The following is an 8,110-nucleotide window of genomic DNA, read 5'->3' as shown; positions in this document are numbered from 1 at the left end:
CGTGAGCAAGACAGCGGACGCTGTCGAAACGCGTTGGTGTTTGTTGTTTTTTTGACCCCATGGATTAATAAATCACCATGAAACTCTAAATGCAGTGGAGTGCTGGAATTGTTTTTTAAAAGCGACTCCGTGTTTTCGCCCTCGAAGGGAGAAATATTGTGCAAATATATATATATATATATATAGATATATATAGATATATATATACATATATTTATATACATATATATATATATATATCTTGAAGACTCCATATATATATATATATATATATATATATATATATATATATATATATATATATATATTACAAACACGAAAAGCACCCCATTTGGAAGAGCCAGACTTGCAGGTAGGTAAACTTTCGTGTTTATTGGCAGGATAACAGCGCAGTGCAAGAAAACAATGTCCAGAGTCATTTAAGCCTGACGCGTTTCATGCTATGCAGCATTTCCTCAGAGGCTTCATTAAACACTGCGTGGAGCACCGGCCTCATTAAATCCTTATCACCTGCCCCAGTGGGCGTGGGCTCACCCAGAGCCTGCTGGTAATAGTAGTGCCAAAGTATCGCTACAGTTAGCTGCTCCTTCACAATGTCAGTTTTCAAAAAGTAAAATGCCCCAGTGGGTCCGTAAATTGTCATGCAAACACAGCGCTGAATATTTCAAACCTGCCACACTTCCTTCCTGCCCTTCACGCTGCTTGACAATGACTGCAGCCAGGTCCACCTTTCAGTAGCAGGGCTCCTCCACGACCGGGATCGGCCGTTATTTATTACAAACACGAAAAGCACCCCATTTGGAAGAGCCAGACTTGCAGGTAGGTAAACTTTCGTGTTTATTGGCAGGATAACAGCGCAGTGCAAGAAAACAATGTCCAGAGTCATTTAAGCCTGACGCGTTTCATGCTATGCAGCATTTCCTCAGAGGCTTCATTAAACACTGCGTGGAGCACCGGCCTCATTAAATCCTTATCACCTGCCCCAGTGGGCGTGGGCTCACCCAGAGCCTGCTGGTAATAGTAGTGCCAAAGTATCGCTACAGTTAGCTGCTCCTTCACAATGTCAGTTTTCAAAAAGTAAAATGCCCCAGTGGGTCCGTAAATTGTCATGCAAACACAGCGCTGAATATTTCAAACCTGCCACACTTCCTTCCTGCCCTTCACGCTGCTTGACAATGACTGCAGCCAGGTCCACCTTTCAGTAGCAGGGCTCCTCCACGACCGGGATCGGCCGTTATTTATTACAAACACGAAAAGCACCCCATTTGGAAGAGCCAGACTTGCAGGTAGGTAAACTTTCGTGTTTATTGGCAGGATAACAGCGCAGTGCAAGAAAACAATGTCCAGAGTCATTTAAGCCTGACGCGTTTCATGCTATGCAGCATTTCCTCAGAGGCTTCATTAAACACTGCGTGGAGCACCGGCCTCATTAAATCCTTATCACCTGCCCCAGTGGGCGTGGGCTCACCCAGAGCCTGCTGGTAATAGTAGTGCCAAAGTATCGCTACAGTTAGCTGCTCCTTCACAATGTCAGTTTTCAAAAAGTAAAATGCCCCAGTGGGTCCGTAAATTGTCATGCAAACACAGCGCTGAATATTTCAAACCAGTGTTTAATGAAGCCTCTGAGGAAATGCTGCATAGCATTGCATCACCCTTTCTCTGCCTGCTATTGCGCTCCATGCTTCGGAAAGGTAAGAAAAAGAACGTGCATTTGAGTTTGAAATGTCCGATCCTGCAGCAGCACACTTCCAAAGCCCACACATGACAATAACCCGATTCAAGGCCCCATTCACCCGTTTTTAAAAAAATAGATAACACTCCAACAAAGTAAGGTTATAAAACTTTATTAACTACTAACTTTAACAAACGGAACAAAAACTAAAAACATTTAAACATTTCTCAACACAAAAAGCAACAATGGTTAGAAGCGGTCTTTTGTGCGAATAGTCCCAAGGCAGCACAACGTGCAGAGTTCTGGACGGCACCCAGGTGATGTCGCCTGGGTGCCGCACTGGTTTAGGGATCCTACAATGCTGCTCCGAAAATTGGCGTGGGGCGTCCCGGGTGGGGCGAGGGGAGGCCTCGTCAGTAGCGGTCTGTTGTGCGAATAGTCCCAAGGCAGCACAACGTGCAGAGTTCTGGACGGCACCCAGGTGATGTCGCCTGGGTGCCGCACTGGTTTAGGGATCCTACAATGCAGCACAGAAAAACAGCGTGGGGCGTCCCGGGTGGTGCGGGGGGAGGCCTCGTCAGTAGCGGTCTGTGTCCAGTGTCACATGGCTGACACAACATGTACGACAGGCACCCAGGTGATGTCCAGTAAACTGCCGCACTGGTTTTGGTATCCTACAATGCTGCTCCGAAAATTGGCGTGCGGCGGCTCGGGGGGGGGGGCGTGGGGGAGCCGGCGTGAACGGGCCTCCCCAGGTGGCGGCCATCTAGCTGAGTTGCGCTCGCTCTTGCGGCCACAGCGTCTCGCTCACCATGTTGTTGAGTTGCTCCCACTCTTGCAGTGCAGCGATAGGCGGCTGCCACATGGCTCTTAAAATGGCGGACAGCTCCTCGGTTTTAGGCCTGGTCCACTGAAATGGCCCTGGGACACTTTGGAACTCGGACGCTTGCCTGCTAGGGCTTGGGCTCCATTCTCGAAAAGCGTCCGCTCAGCCGTGAAGATTGTATAAAAGTCTTGGGGGCCCCCGACTCCCGCAGGCTTCCGGTGGGGAGCGGCTGCCATGATTGCTCGCGGAATGACCACGACGGAGCCACGAGATGGTGGTGCTCTCATGCTGACGCCAGCTTCAGTCTGAATGATCCAGAAACAAGGTGGGGCTTTCATCGTTTGGGAAAAAAAAATGTTCTAAACCAATGAAAAGTGTTATTTTTAGGTCATATGACCAAACCTTCCATCTTTAGGAAACCAAAAGTAAAATGAACCAATGAAAAGTTTTATAAACAAGTCACATGACCTGTTATGCGACATAGGGCTACAAAAAGCGTAGAAAATCCGTTGGCACGTGAGGCGGCGTCAGTAGCGGACCGATGTGCGAATAGGCCGAAGGCAGCACAACGGGCCGAGATCCGGATGGTACCGAGGTGGTGTCCAGCAAATTGCCGCACTGGTGTGGCCATCCTACAATGCTGCGCCGAAAGACGGCGTGTCCAGCTGAATTGCGGTCACTGTTGCGGTACAGTGACTCGAACGCGCCGAGATCCGGATGGCACCGAGGTGGTGTCCAGCAAATTGCCGCACTGGTGTGGCCATCCTACAATGCTGCGCCGAAAGACGGCGTGTTCAGCTGAGTTCCGGTCACTCTTCCGGCACAGTGACTCGAACGCGCTGAGATCCGGATGGCACCGAGGTGGTGTCCAGCAAGTGGCTGCACTGGTGTGGCCATCCTACAATGCTGCGCCGAAAGTCGGCGTGGGGTGCCCCGTTGGCTTATGAGGTGATGTCAGTAGTGGACTGATGTGTGAATAGGTCGGAACCAGCACAAGGCGCCAAGATCCGAATGGCAAGTCCTGGATGTTGAGTGCCTCAGTTGAGATTTCTGAGCAGTGCTTGTAGGACTGTCTGAAGCTTATTTGCACCTGCTGCAGCTTCACTAGGTCCGGCGGAACTTTTTGCCTTTTCCTTTCTGCTTCTTTTCCTACAATGCGTTTCATCTGAAGACACGACCAGGTCCCTGAATGTGTGCAGGGGGACGCTATTGATTGAATGAACGCGCCGAGATCTGGATGGCACCGAGGTGGTGTCCAGCAAATTGCCGCACTGGTGTGGCCATCCTACAATGCTGCGCCGAAAGTCGGCGTGGGGTGCCCCGTTGGCTTATGAGGTGATGTCAGTAGTGGACTGATGTGTGAATAGGTCGGAACCAGCACAAGGCGCCAAGATCCGAATGGCAAGTCCTGGATGTTGAGTGCCTCAGTTGAGATTTCTGAGCAGTGCTTGTAGGACTGTCTGAAGCTTATTTGCACCTGCTGCAGCTTCACTAGGTCCGGCGGAACTTTTTTCCTTTTCCTTTCTGCTTCTTTTCCTACAATGCGTTTCATCTGAAGACACGACCAGGTCCCTGAATGTGTGCAGGGGGACGCTATTGATTGAATGAAAATGGCGGCTTGACACAAAGCTGACTCAAGCGTTACTGTTGGTGCTATACAGACAAAAATTGGTTTTCAGTTTGTACATTCTTCAGGTTTTTTTTTTCCATCCAAGTCTGATTGAGAGTTTGTAGAAAAATGGCTTCAGATTTTCCACATACTACTCTTCAACATTCTTCCTAAATGTAACAATGTGAAACTCACTAGGAGAACGGCTGTTTCTGTTTCCTTTCAAAATGCTGCCACCAATATTTTCTGAATGGAAGACACCATCTTGTAGCATAAAGGGCCGAAAGGGGTTCTGGTCTGGCCGATGGTTGGTGGAGACATTTTGACTATATCTTGGACCTGCCCGGCCTCGCCCAAAATGGCGCCGGTATAAATGGGACTCGTAACTCTTTGCCCGCAAATGTATATCTAGAAAATGTTATTGTAAGTGGCCCTGTCGTATTTTAATTACAAAATGTACGTCCACCGATTCCGCAACTGTTAGACACCTTTGTTCTTGTCACCTAATGGCCCGCTTGTTACGTTCTTCTACAGTGTAAATGCCTCCTCATCATATACGATTTCAGTTTGCTCCGTGGCCGGCCCACGTGGTTGTAGGCCCGTATTTGTATACTGACATTTTTACAATAAAGGTTTTTAAAACAAAACACGGTAGTAGTATTTTCATTTGTAAAGTTTTTACTTTTAGTGACTGTTTTCGAATCAGTAAAAGGCAAGTGAAATAAAGCAGTCCAATTACATGACGGATAAAAGGTATAATATGTAGGAACGCAGTAAAGATAAATGGTCAAGGGCAGTTGTGTTTTTCATGTCTGCAACATAAAGTGATCGATAAGAATCTGATAATCAGGCGTATCGGCGACTAAGACAGCAGGCCGAATCTCTTTTACTCAACGGCTCCGTCATGGAAGGAAGAAACGCCCTTTTTCTCGAAAAAGGAATATATTTTACTTGCAAGACAGTTGTAAATTTTCCGGGAAAGTACATTAGCCTGGAATATTATAACATATGTTTGAAAAAAAAATATTGTTCGAAAATAATAAAAAGCGTAATTTTTAGGTCATATGACCAAGCTTTTCATCATTAAATTAACAAAAGTAAAATGAACCAATGAAAAGTTTTATTAACAAGTCACATGACCTGTTATGCTTACGTTACGCGCTGCGCGCCGCGCCTCGGATCACTTCCGGGTGCGCTAACGCGGCGTGTCATAAAACGCATTACGCGACAACGTAGGTCAAGAATATAGTCTAAATGTCTCCACCAACCAGCGTTCAGAACACAACCCCTTTCAGCAGTCCAAAAAGTTCTGTTAAATGACAACAGAGGGGACAGGCAACAAGAACCATCAGTCAAAGAGGGGAGGGCAAGTTCTTCTCTTCCGGGTCATGTTGGGGCGCTACCGGAACTGATCGAATTGGTAGTCTACAGTGTTTCTGGATGTTTCAGACTAAAGCTGGCGTCAGCATGAGACCACTACCATCTCGTAGCTCCGTCGTGGCCATTCCACGAGCAATCATGGCAGCCGCTCCCCACCAGAAGCCTGCGGGAGTCGGAGGCCCCCAAGACTTTTGTAGAATCTTCACGGCTGAGGGGACGCTTTTCGAGAATGGGACGCAAGCCCTAGCAGACAAGCGTCCGAGTTCTAAGGTGTCCCAGGGCCATTTTAGTGGACCAGGCCCAAAACCGAAGAGCCGGCCGCCATTTTGAGAGTCCTGTGGCAGCCGCCTATCGCTGCACCGCAAGAGCGGGCGCATCTCAACTACATGGTGAGCGAGACGCTGTAGTCGCAAGAGCGGGCGGTAAACAGCTGAATGGCGGAAGAGGCACAGTGTAGCAAAAGCGGGCGGAATGGCAACTAAAACGATAAAGGGGCGCCCCACTACAGCTTGTCTTCAGGTCAAACGGATTGTGGGACAAGGTCCAGAATTGAAGAGTCATCAAAAGGCAAAAAGTTCCGCCGAACCCCGGGAGCCGGCCGCCTATGTCGGGGGCGATCTCAGGCTACACCAGTGCTATAAGACTTGGGGAGGGTGTCGGAGCCAAGCGTCTTCTCCGAGTCCATGGCCATCACACCGCCCCTCAGGGGCCTCCGTCAAGCTGTTTAGGAAGGTAACATATCACATTGTTTTCTAATGCAGTCAGGTCCACAAACGACACTCACTTACTTTGAGAATAGTGAAGCTGCAGTAGGTGGAAATAAGCTTCAGACAGTGTTACAAGCACTGCTCAGAACTCTTAACTATGGCACCCAACATCCAGAACTTATGCTATTTGAGAATGGTAGTGACATCGAAGCATCTCAGGGACCAAAACCATTAACGTACTTTCACGTATGAAAATCTTACTTGGGGAGGGGGCAGGAGCGAAGCGCCCCCTCCCAGTCAGCGCCACCACACCGTATGTTGAAAATCTGAAGCCATCGTTCTACAAAGTCAACCAAACTTGGATTGAAAAATCTAGAAAAATGTACAAACTGAAAACCAGTTTTGGTCTGCATAGCATCAGTAACAACGCTTGAGTCAGCTTTGTGTCAAGCCGCCATTTTGATTCAACAAAGCACAGGCATTGAAAAAGGCTGAAATTCAGAACTCTAAACTATGGCACCCAACATCCAGGAGCTTGCTATCTGGATCTTGGAGCCTTGTGCTGTTTTCGATCTATTCACACATCGGTCCACTACTGACATCATCTTATAAACCAACGTTATGTAAATAGTTTTTTAATAAAATGTTTTACCCTGTTTCTTTGTTGGTGTGTTGTCTATATTTTTAATATTTGCATAGGGTTTGTCGTTATTTTGTGCGGGATGGGTGATGGAGCAGAGCTGTCTTGCAGCCCACATGGTGTGGAGCTCAGTTCATCTCACTATTTTCGTATTTCTCAAGAAGGGTTGTTCCTAATATTTCTATTTTAGCGAGGTCAAAAAGAGATCCAATTAGTGGCCTACTGATTTTGCTCGATTACTTTTATTTTTTTACACGATTTTTCACTATCTGCAAAGACTAAACAGAGTATTGCGACTTTGTGCTTGTTTGTAAATAGAGAATGATCCAAAGAGAACCAATTCTAAAACAGTAAATGCTTGGACAACAATCAATCAAATGGAGAGACAAGGAGGCACGACGGATTACAACGGGGGTAAAGGCCTGCGTTAACTACCCTTCAGTATCTGCAAAGAGAGAGTACTACTAAGGCAAAAGAGGGGAGGGGGGGGGGGGGTGCAGCGTTCAAAGCACATCAGCGTGCATAAATACGAAAATGTTTTTATCTATCACGTACTTGACATTTTAAAGCTTTTCATATTTGCTATTAAAAAACCAATGAAATTCACAGAAAAAACCATAGGTTATAGTGGATATATAGTTAGGAATTTGCATTTACAAAACCTTGAAAATTCAATGAAAAAACCATAGGTTATAGGCCATATATAGTTAGGAATTAGCATTTACAAAACCTTATTTTACTCGCATAAAACCATTGAAATTCCATATATAGTTAGAAGCGCTAACTATATATCGCGCACCCGCAATCCACTGCTGATGATGTCACATATTACATCATTCATGACATGGTCAGTGACATCACTGATGACATCACTGATGACATCTCAAATGACATCACTGATGACAACTCAAATGATATCAATGATGACATCTCAAATGACATCACTGATGACATCACTGATGACAACTCAAATGACATCACTGATGACATCTCATTTGTCATCACTGATCACATCACTCATGTGATAATACAATGAACCTCTTCAGACTCTAATATAACCTTACATACACTCAGTATAAACAGACACTCACAGACTGTCAGTCATCCATGGAGTTACTCACACACCTAGTCAGTCATGCAAAGAATCAATCACACCTCCATTTCCTCAACTATACAGTTATACACATCTTACTTATTCAAACATATAATAACACATATTTACTCTCTTATATAATCCCTGATACAAGCTCACAGTGATCGATACAGCCACTCACAC

This window comes from Lissotriton vulgaris, chromosome 11 (assembly GCF_964263255.1).
Source record: "Lissotriton vulgaris chromosome 11, aLisVul1.2, whole genome shotgun sequence".
NCBI classification, from domain to species: Eukaryota; Metazoa; Chordata; class Amphibia; order Caudata; family Salamandridae; genus Lissotriton; species Lissotriton vulgaris.
The sequence above is the reverse complement of the archived record's forward strand: the minus strand, read 5'-3'. Positions refer to the sequence as shown.